Source organism: Somniosus microcephalus, chromosome 10 (assembly GCF_052327205.1).
Source record: "Somniosus microcephalus isolate GS21.2 chromosome 10, FLI_Smic_1.0, whole genome shotgun sequence".
NCBI lineage: Eukaryota > Metazoa > Chordata > Chondrichthyes > Squaliformes > Somniosidae > Somniosus > Somniosus microcephalus.
This window is the reverse complement of record NC_140996.1, coordinates 92,009,246-92,034,152: the sequence shown is the minus strand read 5'-3', so window position 1 is coordinate 92,034,152 and position 24,907 is coordinate 92,009,246.

The following is a 24,907-nucleotide window of genomic DNA, read 5'->3' as shown; positions in this document are numbered from 1 at the left end:
GCCGCAAACGTGACTCCAGGATGGTTTGTTGCCTCCCTGGGGCCAGGGTCATGGATGTCACTGAGCGGCTACAGGGCATTCTTAAGGGGGAGGGTGAGCAGGCAGAGGTCATGATCCACATTGGAACCAACGACATAGGTAGGAAGGGGGATGAGGTCCTGCATCAAGAATTTAGGGTGCTAGGTAACAGATTAAAGAGCAGGACCTCAAAGGTTGTAATCTCTGGATTACTCCCAGTGCCACGTGCTAGTGAGTATAGGAATAGGAGGATAGTGCAGATGAATGCGTGGCTAAAGAGTTGGTGTAGGAGGGAGGGTTTTAGTTTCCTGGATCACTGGGCCTGCTTCTGGGAAAGGTGGGACTTGTACAAGTCGGACGGGTTGCACCTGAACCAGAACGGGACAAATATCCTTGCGGGGAGGTTTGCTAGCACTATTGGGGGGGTTTAAACTAACTTGGCAGGGGGATGGGATACAGAGGGGAGCTGAAATAGGGGGTGATGTGCTGCCAATTATAGAGAAAAATACAAGTCAGCTTGGTAGACAGGGCAAATATATAAGGGCAAGGCTGGATGGCATCTATTTTAATGCAAGGAGTCTTGCAAATAAGGTGGATGAACTGAAGGTGTTGATAAACACATGGGAGTATGATATTGTTGCTATCACGGAGACATGGTTGAGGGAGGGGCAAGACTGGCAGCTCAATATTCAGGGGTACAGAATCTTCAGGCGAGACAGAGGGGGAGGTAAAAGAGGAGGGGGTGTTGCAATATTAATTAAGGAGTCAATTACTGCAGTAAGGAGGGATGATATATTAGCAGGTTCCTCTAATGAGGCCATATGGGTGGAGCTTAAAAACAAAAAGGGGGCAAGCACTTTGCTGGGAGTGTACTATAGGCCTCCAAACAGTCAGGGGGAGATAGAGGAACAGATATGTAGGCAAATCTCAGAGAAATGTGCAAATAATAGGGTAATAATAATGGGGGATTTCAACTTCCCCAATATTAACTGGGATAGTCAAAGTGTGAAAGGCTCAGAGGGTGTAGAATTCTTAAAGTGCATCCAGGAGAGCTTTTTGAGCCAGCATGTAGAAAGTCCTACAAGAGAGGGGGCGGTACTGGACCTAATTCTAGGGAATGTGGCCGGCCAAGTGGAAGAAGTGCTATTAGGTGAGCACTTTGGTGACAGTGACCATAATATGGTGAGATTTAAGGTGGCCATGGAAAAGGACAGGGATGGGCCGGAAATAAAGGTTCTAAATTGGGGGAAGGCCGATTTTAATAGGATAAGGCAGGATCTGGCCAAAATGGACTGGGATCAGCTACTTGTAGGAAAATCCGCATCGGAGCAATGGGAGGCTTTCAGAAGGGAGATTGAGATCATACAATGGCAACATGTTCCCGTAAAGGTCAAGGGTGGTTCCAAAAACCACAGGGAACCTTGGATGTCAGGGGATATACGAGAATGGATTAGGAAAAAAAGGAGGGCTTTTGGCAGATACAAAAGGCTAAAGACGGAGGAAGCCCTAAAGGAGTACAAAAAGTGCAGGGGGATAGTAAAAAAGGAAATCAGGAGATCAAGGAGGGGCCATGAAATTACACTGGCGAGCAAAATAAAGGAAAATCCTAAGATGTTTTATAGGTATATTAAGGGTAAGAGGATAACTAGGGAAAAAACAGGGCCCATTAGGGACAAAAGTGGCAATCTGTGTGTGGAGCCGGAAGATGTAGGAGGGGTTCTAAATGAATTTTTTGCATCTGTTTTCACTATGGAGGAGGATGATGTAGACATAGAAATAGGGCGGGGGGACTGTGATATGCTCGAACATATTAACATCGAGAGGGAGGAGGTATTGGCGGTTTTAGCAGGCCTAAAAATGGATAAATCCCCAGGCCCGGACGAAATGTATCCCAGGCTGCTGTGTGAGGCAAGGGAAGACATTGCGGTGGCTCTTACACATATATTCAGGACCTCTCTGGCCACAGGGGATGTGCCAGAGGACTGGAGAACCGCTAATGTAGTACCATTATTCAAGAAGGGAAGTAGGGAAAAACCGGGGAACTACAGGCCAGTGAGCCTAACATCAGTGGTAGGAAAATTATTGGAAAAAATTCTGAGGGACAAAATTAGTCTCCACTTGGAGAGGCAAGGATTAATCAGGGATAGTCAACATGGCTTTGTCAAGGGAAGATCATGTCTGACTAATTTGATTGAATTTTTTGCGGGGGTGACTAGGTGTGTGGATGAGGGTAACGCAGTGGATGTGGTATACATGGATTTCAGTAAGGCCTTCGATAAAGTCCCGCACAGGAGACTGGTCGAGAAGGTAAGAGCCCATGGAATCCAGGGTGCCTTGGCACATTGGATACAAAACTGGCTTAGTGGCAGAAGGCAGAGGGTGATGGTCGAAGGTTGTTTTTGTGACTGGAAGCCTGTGGCCAGTGGGGTACCACAGGGATCGGTGCTGGGTCCCTTGCTGTTTGTGGTCTACATTAATGACTTGGATATGAATGTAAAAGGCATGATCAGTAAGTTCGCGGATGATACAAAAATTGGTAGGGTGGTAAATAGCGAGGAGGGTAGCCTCAGTCTGCAGGACGATATAGATGGGTTGGTCAAATGGGCGGAACAGTGGCAAATGGAATTTAACCCGGAAAAGTGCGAGGTGATGCACTTTGAGGGGACTAACAAGGCAAGGGAATACACAATGAATGGTAAGACCCTAGGCAAGATGGAGGGTCAGAGGGATCTGGGTGTGCAAGTACACAGATCCCTGAAGGCGGCGGATAAGGTGGTAAAAAAGGCATATGGGATACTTGCCTTCATTAGCCGAGGCATAGAATATAAGAGCAAGGAGGTTATGATGGAGCTGTATAAAACACTAGTTAGGCCACAGCTGGAATACTGTGTGCAGTTCTGGTCACCACACCACAGGAAGGATGTGATCGCTTTGGAGAGGGTGCAGAGGAGATTCACCAGGATGTTACCAGGGCTGGAGCGCTTCAGCTTTAAAGAAAGACTGGGCAGATTGGGTTTGTTTTCCTTGGAGCAGAGGAGGCTGAGGGGGGACATGATTGAGGTGTACAAAATTATGAGGGGCATAGATAGGATGGATATTGAAGAGCTTTTTCCCTTAGTAGAAGGGTCAATAACTAAGGGGCATAGATTCAAGGTAAAGGGCGGGAGGTTTAGAGGGGATTTGAGAAAGGACTTTTTCACCCAGAGGGTGGTTGGAGTCTGGAACTCACTGCCTGAAAGGGTTGTGGAGGCAGGAACCCTCACAACATTTAAGAAGCATTTGGATGAGCACTTGAAATGCCATAACATACAAGGCTACAGACCAAATGCTGGAATATGGGATTAGATTAGACAGGGCTTGATGGCCGGCACGGACGCGATGGGCCGAAGGGCCTCTATCCGTGCTGTATAACTCTATGACTCTATGACTCTATTGCACGAGTTTGCAGGTCCGGGAAGAAGACTAACGACAACAAAAAGACTACTAAGGAAAAGTACAGAAAAGTACAAAAGATGACGGACAGTAGTTCCGAAGACCAGAAGAGCGATAGTGAATCCGGGAACAAGAGACTAAGCTGTCTCAAACTACACAACGTAATCACAAAAGAGGATCACCGAACCATTTGGGTCACCCTCACGATAGCAGGGTCCCAAGTCAAAATGGAATTGGATACAGGATCAGCCCTGACCGTCATGAATCGACGAGACTACGAGCGGTTATTCTCACACATACCCTTGAAAGACACATCCATTGTCTTGAAGACATATACAGGGCAGAAAGTATACCCCAGAGGGAAAATAAGGGTGCCTGTCGAATACAACGGCAAGGAAATACAGAAATTGTATCTGTACATACTGCAAGATGGTGGACCACCGTTATTGGGACGTGAATGGATCAGAAAGATAAGTTTAGACTGGCACTCCATTCAGGCACTGACGGTGGCAGGCAAAAAGGATGACGACGTCACACCTGGACGATTGTCAAAAATCTTGGCTAACGCTAAAGAGGTATTTCAACAAGAACTGGGAACTCTTAAAGGCGTAACCGCCTCGATAAAAATAGAAGAGAATGCAATTCCCAAGTTTTTCAAAGCAAGACCGGTACCGTATGCAATTCGCCCAGCCGTCGAGGCAGTGCTGGAGAATCTGGAGAATGCAGGCGTGTTAACTAAGGTAGAATGGAGCGAGTGGGTGACACCCATCATTCCTGTCATGAAGAAAACGTTAAACAATAAGTCTGAGGAGCCAAGGAAGGTTCGCATCTGTGGGGACTTCAAGGTGACTGTGAACCCAGTCCTTCACACAGTACAGTATCCTCTTCCGAGGATAGAAGATATTTTTGCCTCACTATCTGGAGGGAAACGTTTTACAAAAATTGACCTAGCGCAAGCATATTTGCAGATGGAGATTGAAGAATCCTCTAGGAAATATCTCACGATAAACACTCACAAAGGTCTTTACCAGTATAATTGACTGGTATTCGGAGTTGCATCAGCTCCGGCTATATGGCAAAGAGCGATGGAACAAGTCCTGCAAGGGATTCCGGGGACTCAGTGTTACTTGGACGACATCCTAGTGATGGGTGAAAATGACAGTGAACACCTTGCCAACCTAGAGCAGGTGCTCACTAAACTAAGAGAACATGGGCTATGAGCCAATCGCCCCAAGTGCGAGTTTTTTAAGAAACAAATATCGTATTGTGGCCACGTAATTGATGAAGAGAGGTTACATAAGTCCCCTGACAAAATTGAAGCGGTAGTTAAGGCTCCAGCGCCTGAAAATGTGTCGCAACTGAGCTCATTCCTCGGATTGGTGAATTACTACCATAAGTTTTTGCCGAATTTGTCCACAATTCTGCACCCACTGAACACCCTGCTACAAACTGGAGTAGCATGGAAATGGAGCGATGAATGTAAGCAGGCCTTTCAGAATTGTAAAGGCCTGATCACTTCAAGAGAAGTATTGGCTCACTACAACCCATCACTACCGATAAGACTGGCGTGTGATGCGTCTCCCTACGGCGTTGGAGCGGTACTGTCACATAAATCCCTTGATGGTTCAGAGAGGCCGATAGCTTTTGCATCACGTTCGTTAACTGCAGCCGAGCGTAACTATGCCCAGATTGACAGAGAGGCCCTCAGCCTGGTGTGGGGGGTGAAGAAGTTCAATCACTACCTGCATGGACAGAAATTTACTCTACTAACTGATCATCAACCACTTGTCTCCATTTTCAACCCTAAGAAGGGCGTCCCAATAATGACAGCACAACAGCTACAGAGGTGGTCCCTTTTCCTCGGGGCACACCAATATGACATCGAGTACAAAGGAACAATACAGCATGGGAATGCTGATGGATTGTTGCGCCTACCGTTGCTGACGGTGGAAGAAGCACCTGCAGTGGATCCTGTGGAGATATTCCACTCGACCATAGTCGAATGTCTACCTGTGACGAATGCAAACATAGAAAAGGAAACACGAAATGACCCGACACTCTCCAGGGTCTATGATTTAATGGTGAAGGGATGGCCAGCACATGGCGAACCACTGTTGCCAGCATTCTCACCGAGAAGAGAACAGCTGTCAGTGTGTCGAGGAACCTTGATGTGTGGATCCAGAGTAGTAATTCCACCCAAATTGAAGGATAGAGTGCTCAATGAGCTTCATGAGGGTCATCTGGGAGGGGTAAAAATGAAGAACTTAGCCAGAGCGTTTGTGTGGTGGCCACGAACCGATAGAGAAATCGAAGAGATGACCAAGAGCTGCACAGGATGCCAGAAGGTCCAAAACGCCCCACCACAAGCCCCTCTATATCCATGGGAGTGGCCCTCATCTCCATGTCAAAGGGTACACATTGATTTTGCTGGTCCATTTATGGATTTGATGTTTTTAATTGTGGTGGATGCACATTCAAAGTGGCCAGAGGTAATAAAAATGTCCTCAACCACCACAGAAAAAACTATCACAGTCTTACGAACCATATTCGCCAGAAATGGGCTGCCTGAACAGATTTGCTCCGACAATGGACCACAGTTTGTGTCTGAAGAGTTCTGGAGGTTCTTAAAGTACAATGGTGTTAAGCATTACACATCCGCCCCATATCATCCAGCCACCAATGGATTGGCTGAGAGGTTCGTTCAAACATTCAAGAAGGCTATCAAGGCAATGTGTAATGAAGACATACCCCTACAACACAAGGTGGATAACTTCTTGTTTGCCTACCGGAATGCGGCACATGCGGTTACCAACCAAACTCCAGCCATGATGTTCTTCAATCGAAGACTAAGATGCCGCTTGGATTTGGTTAAGCCAAACATCAGAAGAGATGTGGAGAACAGGCAGTTTCAGAATATGAAGGAAAGGCCAACCAGGAGTTTTAAGATAGGTCAACCAGTTTTGGCCCGGGACTACCGCACAGAGAAATGGCAGCCAGGAACGATCTGCACACAGCAAGGACCTCTAATGTATACCGTGGACGTTGGAGAGAGCATTGTAAGATGCCATGCTGACCAGATTCTAGAGTCACTGGAAAACGGCAAATCTACACCATGGTCCTATACACCTGGTGATGAAACCGAAGTACCAATTGCATCTACCTCAGAATCGGTGATATTGGAAGCAGACGAACCAAACAACGACGTTGATCCCGAATCAACTTTGCCAGAAGAACCTGATACCCCAAAGAGGCGTTATCCGGACAGAATCAGGAAGCCTCCTCAAAGACTGAATTTATAATTGATTAACTTCAGCTAATGTATATAGCAACTGTAATTGTAAATATGTTATTTAATTATTAATCGAATGTTATGTACTGTTTAGCTAAAAGGGGAGGAATTGTAGTGTATGTACCTTGAAGAAGGAACTATATTCTGCAGCCCCTGTATACTGCAGTACCAGTAGTGACCACCCCTGTATATAAGCCTGTGTAGTAACTTTGTATAGTAGTTCCAGTTTTGTCTCCATTCAGTAAACACCTGTTATAACCAACTTCTGCAGTCCGTGTCTCAATTACACAAGGACGTTACAGTGTGGGTCTGGTTTTGTTTTCTCAGAAACGGCTTCCAGAACTTACTGTGGGTTGAATCCACAAATTTGTCTGAGGTTGCGCAGGAACCATTTTAAAGTGTCCCAATAAGCTGGTCACATGGTATGGTGGCCATTTTATATGCCCCTTTTTCTGGGCTTCTTTTAAAACAGTCTTTAAAATCATGGCCTCTTCTGCCATTTGAACCATATTAATACAAAGTCCAATTTTGCAAATCCTACACTCCCCCCTGATGATACTGTAACTTGCTTGAAGTATCTTAAATCTGGGTGAGCAAAATTTTCTGACTTCCCACAATCTAACCATCCCCAGCATTTACCTATCTATGACCCCACGACACATGCATTTACCATTTCAGAAAAATCTAGTGTACATTAAGCATCTATAGATGGCAATACCTTGGAGTTAAAAATCTAACAAATTACTTCCAGGCATGGAGGGGGTCCTTATACCCTTACATCACCTAGTGCATACACATTACTTTCTAATAATAACATCACATCTAATAAAACTTCAATCATAAAAATACCTACATGAAAAATTCAAGAATACATCAATACATATCAAAAATAATACAGAGAAGGGAGGGAAAACTTTAACTTTATACAAACAGCAAAATCTAAACGGGTGTCTCTTCTTCTACCCACACATAATGCTCCCTCCATTCCCCTCTATTCTCATACTTTTGCGAATGTTTGACCTTTTTACACTGTACAAACAGTCAATAAACTACAATGACAACCTGGCACACTACAAGAATGTGGGAGGGTATCCTAATCCAGGAAGGGATTTCTATATTAGTGAACAGGTCCCACCACGGTGGGGTCACTATGTCCAATATGTCTGCCCCTATCTCTAAAGTCTTCTGCTCCAGTGTGCAGAAGTGTTTCTGTGAAACAACAACGGCTTTTAATATCTTGGTGAGGTGTTCAGGGAGAGGGGGAATGATATAACCAAAATGTGCAACAAATCGCTGCAAATGTTCCGAGAGAACAAATAATAAAAATGACAACAGAGAAGGTCATAGACTTAGGTAGCAGTGGGGAAATTAAAAACCAGAGCATGTCAGGAAGGGGCAGAAGGTATGGAGCAAAAGGTAAAGTAATAAAAAGGGCAAAAGCAGGAACTAAGTGTCACAAAACACATTTGAAAGTTCTCTATCTGAATGCACGTAGCATTCGTAACAAAATAGACGAGTTAATGGCACAAATAGCTACATATGGGTATGATCTTGTGGCCATTACAGAAACATGGCTGCAGGGTGACAATGCCTGGGAATCAAACATACCAGGTTATTTAACAATCAGGAAGGACAGGCAGGAAGGAAGGGGAGGTGGGGTGGCTATGTTAATAAAGGAAGGAATCACTGTAATACAGAGAAATGATATTGGGTCAAAAGATCAGGATAATGAAACAGTTTGGGTGGAGATAAGGAATAATAAGGGGAAAAAAACATTAGTGGGCGTAGTCTATAGGCCTCCAAACAGTCGCAACTCGGTTGGATGGAGTATCAATCAGGAAATAGTTGAGGCTTGTAATAAGGGAACATCTATAATTATGGGGGATTTTAACTATCATATTAATTGGACAAATCAAATTGGGCAGGGCTGCCTTGAGGATGAGTTCATTGAGTGTATTAGGGATGGGTTTCTTGAGCAGTATGTAACTGAACCGACCAGGGGGCAAGCAACCTTAGATCTGGTCCTGTGTAACGAGACAGGATTAATTAAAAATGTCCTAGTAAAGGATCCCCTTGGAATGAGTGACCATAACATGGTTGAATTCCATATTCAATTAGAGGGTGAGGAGGTTGTATCTCAAACAAGCGTGCTAAGCTTGAATAAAGGAGACTATGAAGGTATGAGAGCAGAATTGAGTAAAGTGGATTGGGAAAATAGATTAAAGGGTAAGACAATACATGATCAGTGGTGTACATTTAAGGAGTTATTTTACAACTTCCAAAAAAAGTATATTCCACTGACAAAAAAAGGGTGTAAAAGAAAAGACAGCCATCCGTGGCTAAGTAAAGAAATTAAGGATAGTATTCGACTAAAAACAAGGGCATATAAGGTAGCCAAATCTAGTGGGAGGATAGAGGATTGGGAAAACTTTAAAAGACAGCAAAAAATAACAAAAAGATTGATTAAGAAAGGGAAGATAGATTATGAAAGTAAATTAGCAAAAAATATAAAAACAGATAGTAAGAGTTTTTATAGTTATATAAAAAGAAAAAGGGTGGCTAAAGTAAATGTTGGTCCCTTAGAGGATGAGACCGGGAAATTAATGGTGGGAAATATGGAGATGGCAAAAACACTGAATGAATATTTTGTATCAGTCTTTACAGTAGAGGACACCAAGAATATCCCAACACTGGACAAGCAGGGGGCTATAGGGAGGGAGGAGATAAACACGATCAAAATCACTAAGGAAGTGGTTCTTGGTAAAATAATGGGACTCAAGGCGGATAAATCACCTGGACCTGATGGCTTACATCCTAGGGTCTTGAGGGAAGTGGCGGTAGGGATTGTGGATGCATTGGTAATAATCTTCCAAAACTCCCTGGACTCAGCAAAGGTCCCGGCAGAATGGAAAACTGCTAATATAACACCCTTATTTAAAAAGGGAAGTAGACAGAAGGCTGAAAACTATAGACCGGTTAGCCTAACATCTGTGGTAGGTAAAATTTTGGAGTCCATTATTAAGGAGACAGTAACAGGACATTTGGATAATCATAATTTAATAAGACAAAGTCAGCATGCTTTTATGAAGGGGAAGTCATGTTTGACAAATTTGCTGGAGTTCTTTGAGGATGTAACATATAGGGTGGATAAAGGTGAACCAGTGGACGTAGTGTATTTAGGCTTCCAAAAGGCATTTGACAAGGTGCCACACAAAAGGTTATTGCTTAAGATAAAAAATCACGGGATTGGGGGTAATATTCTGGCATGGATAGAGGATTGGCTATCTAACAGAAGGCAGAGAGTTGGGATAAATGGTTTATTCTCAGACTGGCAATCAGTAACCAGTGGTGTTCCGCAGGGGTCAGTGCTGGGTCCCCAACTCTTTACAATCTATATTAACGATTTGGAGGAGGGGACCGAGTGTAACATATCAAAGTTTGCAGATGATACTAAGATGGGAGGGAAAGTAGTGAGTGAGGAGGACATAAAAAACCTGCAAGGGGACATGGACAGGCTAAGTAAGTGGGCAGAGATTTGGCAGATGGAATACAATACTGGAAAGTGTGAGGTTATGCACTTTGGCAGGAAAAATCGTAGAGCAAGTTATTATCTTAATGGCAAGAAACTGGAAAGTACTGAAGTACAAAGGGATCTGGGGGTCCTGGTGCACGAAACTCAAAAGGTTAGTATGCAGGTGCAGCAAGTGATTAAGAAGGCCAATGGAATGTTGTCTTTCATTGCTAGGGGGATAGAATATAAAAATAGGGAGGTATTGCTTCAGTTGTACAAGGTATTGGTGAGACCGCACCTGGAATACTGCATACAGTTTTGGTGTCCATACTTAAGAAAAGACATACTTGCTCTCGAGTCAGTACAAAGAAGGTTCACTCGGTTAATCCCGGGGATGAGGGGATGGACATATGAGGAGAGGTTGAGTAGATTGGGACTCTACTCATTGGAGTTCAGAAGAATGAGAGGCGATCTTATTGAAACATATAAGATTGTGAATGGGTTGGATCGGGTGGATGCAGGGAGGATGTTCCAGATGCTGGGTGAAACTAGAACTAGGGGGCATAGTCTTAGAATAAGGGGCTGCCCTTTCAAAACTGAGATGAGGAGGAACTACTTCACTCAGAGGGTGGTAGGTCCATGGAATATGCTGCCCCAAAAAGCTGTCGAAGCTACATCATTAAACAAATTTAAAATGGAGATAGACAGTTTCCTAGCTGATAAGGGAATTAGGGGTTACGGGGAGCGGGCAGGGAAGTGGACGTGAGTCTAGGTTCGGATCAGCCATGATCCTATTGAATGGCGGAGCAGGCCCGAGGGGCCGTATGGCCTACTCCTGCTACTACTTCTTATGTTTCTTATGTAAATCGGTGAAATTCTCTCTCACAGTAATGTGAACAGTGGAATGTTCGGGAATGGGGACAATTCACTCTTGGGCCACTTGAACTTCTGCCCTGGGCTTGAAACAGAAGCTGCTGTCACTGACCGGACACCAACCGTGCTGTCCATGCTGGTAGTGGGGCGCTGCAGTGGTGACACAGTGGCCTAGAAATTCAGTTGGGCGCGCCAGCCGTTAGCGCCTTAGGAGGAGTAGATCGCGAGCGCTAGGCGCTTAGCGCCCGGGCGCAGCACGATCTGCGCCTCGTCCCAACTTCAGTAGACATTTAGCGCCGGCGCAAAGTCTTAGCGCGCGCCCTGCTGCGCGCGCAGATCATGACGTCATTTCATCGTGCAACGCCCTTTGTGCGCCCGGAACCGGAACTTCACTCGCGCCGCCCCATTGTGCGCCGGGCGGCCCTAACGACTGTGATGTGGAACGGTACACAGCCGAGGCGGGCCGTGGGTGTGCAAATTAAAGGGCACTTACCCTGCACTATAAAGGCCAGCCATTTTGCAGCATTCACTCTTGTGCAACGGTTTTTTGGAGAGAGACCGAGGAGGAGAGCTTACTGCTTTGGCCCAACACTAGGACAGGTATTTTTGGCTCAGGCCAGAGCTTAGCAATTATCTTTGCCTTCATTGAGATCTCAGTGTTTGCCAGCATATAATGGGGGCTGCATTGGGTGCCAACGCTGAGTTTCAGCCTTATGCCGGAAGGGCTTACAGACGCCGTGAGAGAGTGGCAGCCCTGGCTAGACGCAGAGGGGGCAACAGGCGTCGCCAAGTGAGGCCTTACCCACCCAGGATATACCGCCAGCAGTCCTCCTATCTGACCATGTCTGCCGCGCAGTGTGTTAGGAGGCTGCGATTCAGAAGGGAGGTGGTTGCAGACATCTGCCAGCTGCTGCACAGAGATCTGCGTCCACAGCTGATGCGCAGGACGTCTCTGTCGGTGGCAGTGAAGGTGATGGTGGCTCTCAACTTCTATGCCACCGGCTCCTTCCAATCCGCTGCTGGGGACATCGCTAACATCTCCCAGTTTGCCGTGCATTGCTGCATCCGCCAGGTGACCAATGCCCTTTTCAGAAGGAGACGTCAATTCATCTCCTTCCCCATGACCCTGGACAAGCAGCAGCAGCGTGCAGTGGGATTTGCAAGAATAGCGGGCTTCCCCATGGTGCAGGGCACCATTGACTGCACGCATGTGGCTTTGCGGGCACCTCTGGAGCATGCCGAGGATTACCGCAACCGGAAGGGCTACCATTCCCTCAACGTACAGCTGGTGTGTGACCACAGGCAGCGCATCCTAGCTGTCAATGCCCGCTTTCCAGGCAGCAGCCACGATGCCTTTATCCTGCGACAGACAACTGTGGCTGACATGTTCCAGGCACAGCCTCACCCAAGAGGATGGCTTATCAGGGACAAGGGCTATCCTTTGTGTACCTGGCTCATGACCCCGCTCCGCGCGCCCATGACCCCTGCTGAAGAGGCATACAACGAGAGCCATCAAGCGACTAGGAACATCATAGAACAAACAATCGGCGTCCTCAAGCAACGGTTCCGCTGTCTGGATCGCTCCGGGGGAGCCCTCCAGTATTCGCAGGAGCGAGTCTCCCAATTCGTCGTCGTTTGCTGCATGCTGCACAACCTGGCTATCCGCAGGACTCAGGCACTGCCACCTCACGTTGGACCACCACCTCAGGAGGAGGAGCAGGAGGAGGAGGAGGACGAGGAGTACCAGCCCAGGAGGGAGGCAGAAGGTCCAAGGGCCGCCCGTCGGCGGCTTATTGAACGTCACTTCTAGGCCCCCTGTCAGGGAATGGCTTGTGCCAATGAAAGAACATGATTGCAGCCGCTCCGCAAGCCGTCAGCCGGTTAAGGCAACAAACACTTCAAAGATCAAACATGGACAATGTGAATAAATAAAATGGTTTATTGTACAAACTCAGGGCCCTTCCCACATGAAAACCAAAAACAGGCGAAACCCCCAAAAAACACTCACACACATGACTCACTCCCACAACCTGGGGAGCATTAACAAAAGATGTAAACAAAAATGGCCTTCATCCTCGGCCTTCACAAAACACACATTCCAGAAAACACAACATTTGGACACACCCTCTACTTAGTGGCCCGCGAGGGCGATGCCTTCTGCAAACTTTGGCGGCCCGTGCACGCCCTGCTGCTCCTCCTCAAACTGAGGCCATTGGCTGCTGCAAGGCTGGGGGCAGGCTCCTGAGGGGCACATGTCGTGATGGCAGATGCCCTTGGGGGTCAGCCTAGACGAGGTCTGGCCATCGAGGGGCCGGCTGGTGAATGCTGCAGCTGTGGCTGGCCAGCATCATTCGCTGCAGCAGCTCCTGGCAGCTCCACTGGGGGAGTGGCAGTGGCGGCTGGAGGAATGGGGGCAAGCTGGCGGATGGCAGGCGCTCGCTGGTCGCCTGAGACACTGGCACTTGGCCGGGCCAGCACTGCAGCATGCGCACCAATCTGCCGAGGGACAGACCGCTGTGCTGCTGCAGCGCGCCGGGTGCCCTGGTGATGCCTGGCTGACACAGCGAGTGTGGCAGCAGTGAGTGCCTGTGTTGACCTGTTCAGTGACCGCATCAGAGCACCCAGTGACTGCACGGCACCACTGATCACCTGGCCACTCGCTGCCTGAGCTGCCCCGAATTCCGCCCGACTGGTGGCCTGTGTGGCCCCGAACTCGGTCACACTCCGAGACAGGGACTCGATGGCCTCAGGCAACCGTGCCACTACCCCCATGAGCTCCGTGTGCTGGCGCTCTGAGTCTGCGGACAAGTCCTCGAGGCGGCGCATCTCCTCGGCGTTGGCCGTCTCCGGACTGGAGGCCGGACTCTCCCTCTGGGGAGAAGGCCGCCGAGCTGGCCGACCCTTCCTGCGTTGCTGGACGCCGCTGGGCCCAGCAATTGGACTCCCCTCCGACCCTTCCCCCCTCTGGGGAGAAGGCCGCTGAGCTTCCACCCCCCTCCCGCGTTTCTGCAGGCCGCTGGTCCCAGGAGCTACCCTCCCCTCCGACACTTCCCCCACGCTCCCCTCCAGGGAAGAAGTGTCCCCTACATTGGCATGGGTTGCCGCGGCTGAGGGTTCCCCTGATGGGCCGCCTTCCTCTTGCTCCTCCTCCTCCTCCTCTTCTGAGGGGCTGTCACTGGCAACTTCAGGGACCTCCTCCTCACCATCTGAAAGCAGGAAGGCACAAGAGTAGCTTTAGAGTGAGGAGAGGGCGTCAGCGAGGGATGCATGAGTGGTGGCATTCAGCACATTGGTCGGACAGTGGCAAAGGATGTAGATCTGATGCGCAAGTGGGACGAGAGAGGTCCAAAAGGTGATGTCCTTACCATTGGTGCCCAGAACAGGGTCGGCATCTCCAGATGCAACGGGGCCAATCACCCGGCCACCCATGATGCGCTCCACGCGATGTTGCAGCTCGGTGAGCGGCTGGATCTGGGGTCCGCCTCCCCCGGTCGCAGTCCGGCTCCTCTTATTATTGGCCAGCTTGGCCTACAAGAGAAAGGACAGCCTCTAAGTACAGTGTGTAGCCCTGATCTTGTGTGCACTGCCTCCCATGGTGGAATAGCCTGGCCAGTGTGTAGCCCTGATCTTGTGTGCACTGCCTCCCATGGTCGAATAGCCTGGCCAGTGTGTTAAGTGCACAATGTGCAATTGATGTTCATGAGTGTCCCATAGCTGCTGCATGAGGGCTGGCCATTAGGGCTTTCAGGTCCCTTTGCCCATAATGTGAGGTGCAGATGCAAGGATGAGGAGGACACTGGAAAGGGTACTCACCCTGACAATCCTGGCAAGGTCATTTCGCTTTTTGCGGCATTGGACACCGCTCCTGGGGACCTCGCTGTTGGATGACACCTTGGTGGCGACATGCCTCCAGGCTCTCCGGTAGACGCGGGCCGGCGGCTTCCTGCCATTGTCCGGAAACAAAATATGGCGTCTCTTCTCCACAGCACCAACCAGCACCCTCAGATCAAGCTCTGAGAAGCGCTGCATTCGTTCATGGGCCTTCTCCATGGTTTCAGGCGCTATTTGGGTCCAGCAGCAGTGTTCAGGCCTAGCTGCAGGGCTCCACTATCCAGGGCGTGGCAGCAGACCAAGTCGACCCTTCCCCCTTAAGAGCTGGCCGGCGCCAGGGTGTCTGCTGTCAATCAAGAAATGGCCGCACCTGCGCTGCGCCCGGCCTCGGCGCTGTCGCTCAGCACCTCCGGCTTAGCGCCTAAAGAGAGGCGTGCATCGCCAGTTTTAGCGCTCGAGGAAATTCTTAGAGCGAAGCTAATGAATATCGGAGAAGTGGCCTCGAATTTGCGCCGGGCGCAAACTTTAGCGGCCGCCCGACTTTACCGCCCCAAAAGTGGCTAGAATGAATTTCTAGGCCAGTATGTCCCACCTCCTATATATGCCACCTGCGGGGGTACATGGCCTTGTGCCATTGCCTCCATGGTGCAATTTATAGGCTTTGCGCCAGCAGTTCTGAACCCGCACTGTGGTTTTAAATGGGCATTCAAGTGCTGGGGACACAGGATGATATGTGCTCCCCGGCTCCGGCACCCCGAGAGGTCGGTACCCATCATTGCATGCTCCCATCGAATGACGCAAGGTGGGACCCCTGTGTAGCGAATGTGCGCACCCCCCTGAATGACTCCAATGTTCTCCACCCTGTATACCGGGGTGGGTTTTGCTGTCTTTCCCATCACCGGCATTCTTACCACTATACCCATAATGGTGTGATTAGACCGTCCACAGTCCACTGGGACTGGGTAGGCCTCTGAAGCTAGTCTGAGCTGGCACGGAGTCAATGTATTCTCAAAAGGGTGGAGGGCTGCGAGGTGCTTGTTGCTGATCCAGGAGGGGACTAAGCCTTGCTTTAAATCCTCCAGATTACTGCGGCCCTCGCCCAGTAACCACGCCCCGTATAGCACACAAGCTTCGTTCTGCGCAGCTTGATCGGACGCATTCCGATCCTCCCTAATGAGAGCATTTACCGTTCTGGCGTGTTTCTCCAGCTCAGCTATTATCTCTTTTAAGTGTATTTTCATGGCCTGGTCCTCATGTCACTCAGAACCCACTACCTTATTCTCATCAGACAGTATCTTTCTTAGCTGTGTTTTTAAACCATTAATCTGGGTTTGCAGCTCCACGTCATCCAGTGTGTTGATGACGGAAGTTCCTGTATTAAAAGCTGTGAAAATGTCATTTACTGCACCCCTTCTTTGTCTCCCTACTCTGTCCAAGACCTCATGTGGTGTGGTGTACAATTCGGCTCTGTCGACATCGGCAAAGTTGAATTCGTAAAACTGTTTAAACATGTTTGTTAACAGGACCTGGTATAATTGCTCCGTTTCCTTAGGGCACCACGCTGGCAATCTTACCTCGGTGAGGTTTAAAATCACCGAAGCCACCGCGTAGTGGACCCCTTGGTACAGTACCTGATCTCTGGGTCCCTTTGCCGTGGTGGTGCACCCTTCCTTGAGGGCTTTAGCTACTGGAACTGTGGGCAGGGGCTTGCGGGATCAGGTGATGAGCTCCGTGGCGTTTACTGGGATCTGTGAGTATGGGACTCCGCACGCCCGTGAGCTGACGTCCCACCTCATTCCTTGTCCGGCATCCTGCCACTGTCTTTGGAAAAAGATGGAGACGCCTGTGGGGCAAGCGCGTTCTGAACCCCACATACAGATGTAGATCCCCTCATCTGGTTCCCACCATTTGTCCCAACAGACACTCAACCCTCCGTGTGTTCCCGTTATTGTCCGATGGCTATTATTACCCAATCTCTCCCACTCCACAGTGGAGCTCTTCATGGTGCTGCTTAACTTACGCAGCCACCACCAGCGGTCCAAAGGTACATGTCCCAAACAAACAAGGCAAATCTTCTTGCCCACGGTGATGCTGATCCTGGGCGCAATGATCCGCACCCTGGGGCACATCAGAGACGTTTCCCTGTATGCAAACCCCGTCTGGCTGGAGTATTTAGAAGAGTTCGACCCCAGCCAGCCTGGCCATCTCCCTTCATGGAAGTAGGTAGCAGTCTCTTCAGCGTCCCGTGAGCCGGTTCTGTCAGTCGCGATGGGGCCTCTATTTCCAGAGCACCCGTAAACGGTGGAGTCCTTGGTGCGGCCCCGATAGGCCCAGCTCCATCCGATCAGCACAAACGCGATGAGGATCCCTCTCATCTTTCTTCTGGTTCCTGCAATAAATCAAACAATACGGCCAGGCTCCCGAGAGATTCTGGCTTAGGTGACGGCATGATCGGGCCTTTCGACCTCGATCCAAAACAACACACATGCTGGGCAGATTTAAAACTACTTAATCTCTAATCATTTTAATATTTACACACCTTAAACTTAAACTTAAACTAAACTTATGTACAGCGCCGCCCGTCCCCGGGCGGTTTGCCTAATCCCTGATTGGACTGCAGCTCGCTGCTCCCTGTGGCGGGGCTGCAGTGACCTGTGGTTCTGGTTCCCCGCAGCCTTTTGCTGCTAAACGGGGACTGTGTTTTTTCATGGATTTCTGAAGTCGGCGTCTACTGGGAGTGGGGGACTCGGGCCAAGGTTTTATAGGCTGATGCGCTCGAGTCGACCTGCGAAAAGGTACCTTGGGTGTGGCTCCCTTAGCGAGTGGACCTTCGGGTGGGACCTTAGCTCTCACAGCCCGTGGCTCTTCCACGACTGTAGGCTTCGGCTCCCTTCCCTCAGGCTCCGCCCCTTTGGGATTCAGGCAGGCTCCCTTGGCGAGTGGACCTTCGGGTGGGACTTCAGCTCTCACAGCCCGTGGCTCTTCCACGACTGTAGGCTTTGGCTCCCTCCCCTCAGGCTCCGCCCCTTCGGGAATTGGGTCTGTGGCAGACGGCTCCTCCTCACCTGTCCCTACAGGTGGAGAATCTCTGCCCTCAATTTCTACCTCCCCCACGCTCGAGTCGAGGGCGGGGTCTCTGTCCTCCGACTCCACCTCTTCCAGAATCGTATCGAGGGCGGGACCTTGTTGTTCGGGTCCCTCCTCGTCCGAGTCCCAGGCCATCGGAGAAAGCTCCCCCCAGATGGGCGGGACCTCTTCTCCTTCCAAGCAGGCTACAACGTCAGCTTGTGTGGTCTGTGACTCATCGCACGCCTCAGGCTGAGGATCTTTATCCTCAGACCTGGCTTCGGTTACTGATGCTCTTGCACCCGGTTTAAACAGCTTGCACTGCTTCATGCTAAACCACTTGTTGCGTCGGGACACCCCCACTGTGCGAGTGGCGTAGACCGGCGGATTTTGCACCGATTCCGGCTCACCCTCCTGGTCTACGGTTCTGTCGCCAGCGCATAGGGTTAGACCCAAGAATTTTACTTCTCGCCGGCCAACCCGCGCCTTTGTAGGGGTTTCCTTAACACTCTCTATCTCCTTCACACTCGTACCCTCTCCCCAGAGACAATGATTTCTCAGGTCCACGTGGATCCCATGGGCTACCAAGAAATCAGACCCCAGGACTCCCGTTCCACCTCCCACTTCCCACTTCATTAGGGTACATTTCCACGTGGTGCGGAGTGGTCCTAAATGAATGGAGAGGGGAAGGGAATGTGCGCCAGCCTGTTCTTCGCCCGTGAAGCCCGACAGAAGATATGGGGCCCCGGTGGACAGAGGCGAGGCGGTGGGGTTATCTGCATGGATTACGGTGCACGATGCTCCCGTATCCAGCAGATAGGTTCCCTTCACCTCCTCCACCTCCATCTCCATGAGGGGCCGTCTCCATACATCATATCGCAGCGCACACAGGTAGACGGGCTGCGCCGACTCTAGTCACTTGGGTACAGCGATCGGAGTTTCGGGAGCAACAAGGCCGGTGGTAACAGCTATTTTCCCCTGCGAGGTCATCAGAGACCGCATTGTCTGTATGATTTACTCAATCGCAGCGGGATTCATAACCGCACCAGCTCCTTGTGCTGGGGCAGGAGCTACGGCTTGGGTTTGGGCTGGTGCTGGGGCAGCGGTCTGGGTGTGGGCTTGGGCTGCGGGAAATCTCCCTTTATTATCCTTCCACGGATTTCTACAGTTCTTGCGCCAATGTCCATCCTTCCCACACCCATAGCAATTGAGCTTGGCTTGGGCAGGGCGATTCCCCTCCTGACGCCACTCCTGCTTGCTTGGGGCTGCGGGTTTTGCCTCATGCACCTTTCCCTTCTGGGGTGGTGTTTCCTGACCTCTACAATTCTTATACGCTACATTTAACTGACGGAGTACCGTCTCTTCTGTGACACCGGGACCTTGGGGATCAAACTATGACCTGGCTAGGGCCCGTATCTCTGGCAAGCTGTTGGTGACCAAGCAACGGAGCCAATGAACCTGCTGTTCGTCGCTCATTAAAGCCCGTTCAGGCATACCCGGACAGCTGCGTTGATATACTGGCCACAGCCTTTCTGCGAAAACCCGCGGGGGTTCTCCAGATAGCTGCACGGTCCCTTCTACACGGTCGAACGGACTACCGTCGTCCACTCCCATTACCTCTAAAACTTCCTCCCTGAGCTCCGCATACCCTTTCTGTCCCCTCTTGCCATCCTCTGAGAGGCACTGAAGGATTGTGGAATCCAGGGAGAAAAGCAACAGTTTGACCTGTTCCTGTTCATCACAGTCATTGATGGCTGCTGTTTCCTTTATTTCTCTGAAATGAATCGAGGGATCTCCCTTAACTGTGAGTCATGTGAGGTGGCTCACCATGGACCTTAATTGCGGGCCAGCATAGGGCACCACGAGCTGGTTCTGGTGGGGTCTGACACTGCCATCGACAGCATTGGGACCGAACCTCTGGTGCCGAGCGGGACATAGAAACATAGAAACATAGAAGATAAGAGCAGGAGGAGGCCATTCGGCCCTTCGAGCCTGCTCCGCCATTCAATGAGATCATGGCTGATCATCCAAACCCTAGCACCCGGTCCCTACACCGACAGCCATCCCACCCAAGCCCTATCCCAGTAACCCCGTAACCCCACATATTTAATCCCCCCTAACACTAAGGGCCAATTTTTTATCATGGCCGTGACACATCGGTGCCGGTCCCGGCTTTGCGACCAGTGGTTCTTCCACACACTCCACCTCGGCTACCTCCTCTTTCACTACCCCCTCCTTTTCTGACCAAGTCTCACTGTAGCTCGGAGGTGCTGAGGGCTCGGTGGCTGGTACCACAATTACCTCAACTGGAATCGGCTGTTTAGATTCCTTTAAAAAGTCCATGTGACTGGCTTTCGGGCTGACGAGACACACCATGCCTCTTGCCTTAACCAGGGCCGTTCTTAGTTCCTCTATGGTCTTTTGGCAGGGTCCGTGGTCTGTGCTCTCAAACCCATGCTCGACGGCCAGCTTGTAAGCTGCCTTAACCTCCACTACTCTCTCCTCCTGCGCTCTTAGCTGTTGTGCGAGGCGGGCGCTTTTCTCCCGTATCCTCATTTCATTAATCTTTGCCTCAGTAACCTGGCACTCCAGGTACTCCATCCTAGCCTGATGCTGACTAGCTACCACTTGGTGTTCCTGATTCAGCGCGTGAAGCGCTGTGATGAGTTTTTCCCCACCCATGGCCTTTTCCTCTATCTCTGCTGCCTGGGTTGTGATATTGGCTGCTTGTGCTGCAATGACCCGGTCCAAGATCTGGACCTGCTTCTTGTAACACATCAGCCACACTGCCTTTTCCACTGACTTCTTATGCTCTTTGCTCTCTGTCCACCTGATGGCTGCGTCCACTGGACGCCCATCCAGCAAGAGATCGGAAATCCACTGTTTAGTGAGATTTACCTTGCCAAAGACATAATCCGCTATCCTCTCATCCATTGCATTTCGACCATTCAAACTTGGATCTACTACATTGCAATCCTGCTGCCAGAGTCCTGCCACGGTCGCCATTTTCTGTAAGGGGTTTCGTCCTCAAGAGGTTTCCCTGAGGTTTCTCTCTCCAGAGGCCTCTCTCTCTTGCACAGTAAACCTTGAGTGGTTCGACCCGCTCGCCCCTTAGATTCTGTAATCTGAACTTAGGCGCAGGAACTACAATGTAGAGAAAACTCATGTAGACCAAGTTTGATGAAACAAAATGAAATGTTATTGCATAAGGAAAAATATTAAATCAATTGCAAGCAGGTAAGGGAATACATGGGAGAGAACAACACACAAACAAATCATAATGACACAGTACTAACTAAAGCAAATACAGGCATCTTATACTCTACAAAGATCATTATGAAATAAGGAAACACACGGAACATCGAGGGACAACAACTCATGTTAATTGTACCCTTAAATCCACCCCCTTATTAAACCTATCTAGATCTGATTGTGAAGGGCCAGAAACATGCTCACCAATCCCACTAGGAAGTGCAAGGTTTTGAAATTGAGTCTGTGTTTGGTCCTTTCAGGCGTCTCGTCTCCACGTGGATCGTGGAGGTCCTGCGAGCTGCGCCACACCTCTCTCTTGAGGTGGGGTTCGGGGGCGGCTGGACACCGGTGGGCCTGGATGTCGGCGGGGTCGAGGATCATCAGCTCGACCCTGGTTAGAGGAGCCTTGGGCTGGCTCCCATCGCTTCTTCAGGTTCCTTTCTCTTCTCCCAAACCATGGTGGCTGGAAGGTTTCTTCGCTTAGGACCTTAATTTTTTTGTCTCTTCTCCCAAGCTGGATCTATGGCCTCTCGTTCCGGCAACGGCCCGGGGATGTTCGATGATCTCCCGATGTGCTTCCCCGGGGTGGAACGCCTGCGATTGACTGCTCCTTCTTCAAGCTTGCTCGTCCTGAGTGTGTGATCGTGTCCTCCAGCTGCCAGCTCACCGAGTGCTTTTTGCTGTTCATACCTCTCCAAGCCTGCCCCAACTGCCGAAAAGTCTCTCCAGATATACCTTTCTTCCAGAGGCTTTACTTCCCGCCCAAAATCAGGTTAGTCTTTGTTTTAATTTTGGCGGGCTGCGAGCACAGTGGGGTAGTTATTATATTTTAAATGTCTTAAACGGCTGGTAACAGGCCCATCTCTGGTTTGGAATTACCTCCATTGTTTTGAATGTCCTGCTGATCTCGTTATCTAGTCCTGGGTGCTGTTCTCATCAATATGAAATTGTCCCCTTTTGTCTGGGGCAACATCTTGATGGCCTCTGTCTCCAGTCCGATCTTGACTAGATCTGCATCTAATCTATATGCATATGTGTGGGTCTGGTTTCGTTTTCTCAGAAACGGCTTCCAGAACTTACTGTGGGTTGAATCCACAAATTTGTCTGAGGTTGCTCAGGAACCATTTTAAAGTGTCCCAATAAGCTGGTCACATGGTATGGTGGCCATTTTGTATGCCCCTTTTTCTGGGCTTCTTTTAAAACAGTCTTTAAAATCATGGCCTCTTCTGCCATTTGACCCATATTAATACAAAGTCCAATTTTGCAAATCCTACAGTAGGAGCAGACTAAGAAAGACTGCAAAAAATTCAAAAATGGGTTTAGAATGCATGTACGTAAATACACAAAGTGTGGTGAATAAGGTTGGTGTGCTACAAGCACAATTAGTTGTGTGGCAATATGATGTTGTGGCAATAACAGAAATGTGGCTTAAAAATGGTGAGGACTGGGCATTTAATATTCAAGTGTACAAGGTGTTCAGAAAAGATAGGAAGGAAAAAAGGGAGGTGGAGTGGCTGATTAAGGAAGACATTGTAGTGTTGGAAAGGAAGGATGTTCTTGAGGGGACAAGGACAGAATCCATTTGGTTAGAGTTGAGGAGCAAAAATGGTATGATCATGCTATTGGGAGTATTCTATAGGCCTCCAAATAGTGAGAGGGGGGTAGAGGAGGAAATCTGCAGGGAAATCGTAGAGATATGCAAGAGCTATAGAGTGGTGATATTGGGGGACTTTATTGATCCAAGTATCGATTGGGATAATGCTAGGGTAAAGGGAAAGGAGGGGTAGGAATTTCTGAAATGTGTTCAGGAGAATTTCCTTGACCAATATGTTCTTGGCCCAACTAGGAAAGAGGCATTGCTGGATCTGGTGCTGGGGAATGAGGTGGGCCAGGTCGACCAAGTGTCTGTGCGAGAACACTTGGGTACAAGTGATCATCATATCATAAGATTTCGATTAGCAATGAAGAGGAGCAAGGAGCAATCTACAGTGGAACTTCTAAACTGGCATAGGGCTAACTTCAATGGGATGTGAAAGGATCTAGCCAGGGTATAATGAAACCAAAGACTGACAGGAAAAACTGTAATGGAACAACTACAGGCTAGGTACATTCCAACAAGAGGGAAGGGTAAGGGAACCAAAGCAAGGGCTCCTTGGATGATGAGGGAGATAGAAAAGATGATGAAACAAAAATGCATGTCAGGTGAATTCTACAAGGGAGAACTAGACCAAATACAATAAGTTGAGAGGGGATGTGATGATGAAAATAAGATTGGCAAAGAGAGAAAATGAGAGTAGAATGGCGGTTAACATAAAAGGGAACCCAAAAATGGCGGGGGAGTCCAGAACCAGGTGTCACAGTCTAAGGATAAGGGGTAAGCCATTTAGGACTGAGATGAGGAGGAATTTCTTCACCCAGAGAGGGGTGAACCTGTGGAATTCTCTACCACAAAAGGCAGTTGAGGCCAATTCATTAAATATATTCAAGAAGGAGTTAGATGTTTTTCTTAAGGCTAAAGGGATCAAGGGATATGGGGAGAATGCAGGGACAGGGTACTGAATTTGGATGATCAGCCATGATCTCATTAAATGGTGGAACAGGCTCGAGGGCCGAATGGCCTACTGCTCCTATCTTCTATATTTCTATGTTTACAGGTACACCCTATCCTACACTGGGGTGATGGAACGTGGTTGTGGCGGGGGGGGGAGATGGTTGTTGTGAGGGAGTAAAACGTGGTTGGGGAGGTGAGATTTTGTCCATGGGGGTGTAGAAAGCGGTTGGGTGTCGGGGATAGGACGAGATGGTCGAGAGGGGGGTGGCGAGGTGCGAGATCACGGGGGTGTCCATGATCGTAGGTGTGGGAGATTAGGGGTTGTACATCATGGAGGTTGGGACTGGATAGATCACGGAGTGGTTAACAGGGTAGCTTGTTGAGTATGGAGGAAACATTCCTGTTCCACCTGGCCTACTAACTTTTAAATGCTGGGTTCCCTGAGGCCAGGGAAACCCAACCGACATTAGTTGAGAATAGAAAGCATGTTAAAATGGAGGCAAAAGCAAAATACTACGGATCCTGGAAATCTGAAATAAAATCAGAAAATGCCGGAAATATTTAGCAGGTCAAGCAGAATCTGTACAGATAGGAAGAGAGTTAATGTTTCAGATCGATGACCTGACAAAAGGTCATTGATCTGAAACGTTAACTCTGTTTCTCTCTCTTTCTGCTGCCTGACCTGCTGAGTATTTCCAGCATTTTCTGATTTTACTTAAAATGGAGGCACGCAGCCTAATTAAAAGTTTTCAATGACCAACCCACCTACTCAGAGTGGTTTGGTCGCCTGCCCCGTTGTACCACCTCCGTTAAAACCGGAAGTGAGTGGTTTCAAGGTGGGTTGGGTTCAGGTTTTAAATTTTTTTAATTTTAACTTCCCACCCGACCAAAACCCACCTGTTTTAGGGGTTAAAATTACTTCCTAGATATCTTTTCTATATAACACTTTCCAAACTCTGTTGCTAAAAAGAAAATGGACCCGCTGATCTAATGGATAAAGCCCTGCTCAGTGTACCTTTGCAACTAGGAGCAGAAGGTTTTAGTTCTGATTTTCCGTTTGTGCTAAATTAGTTAGTTGATCGCA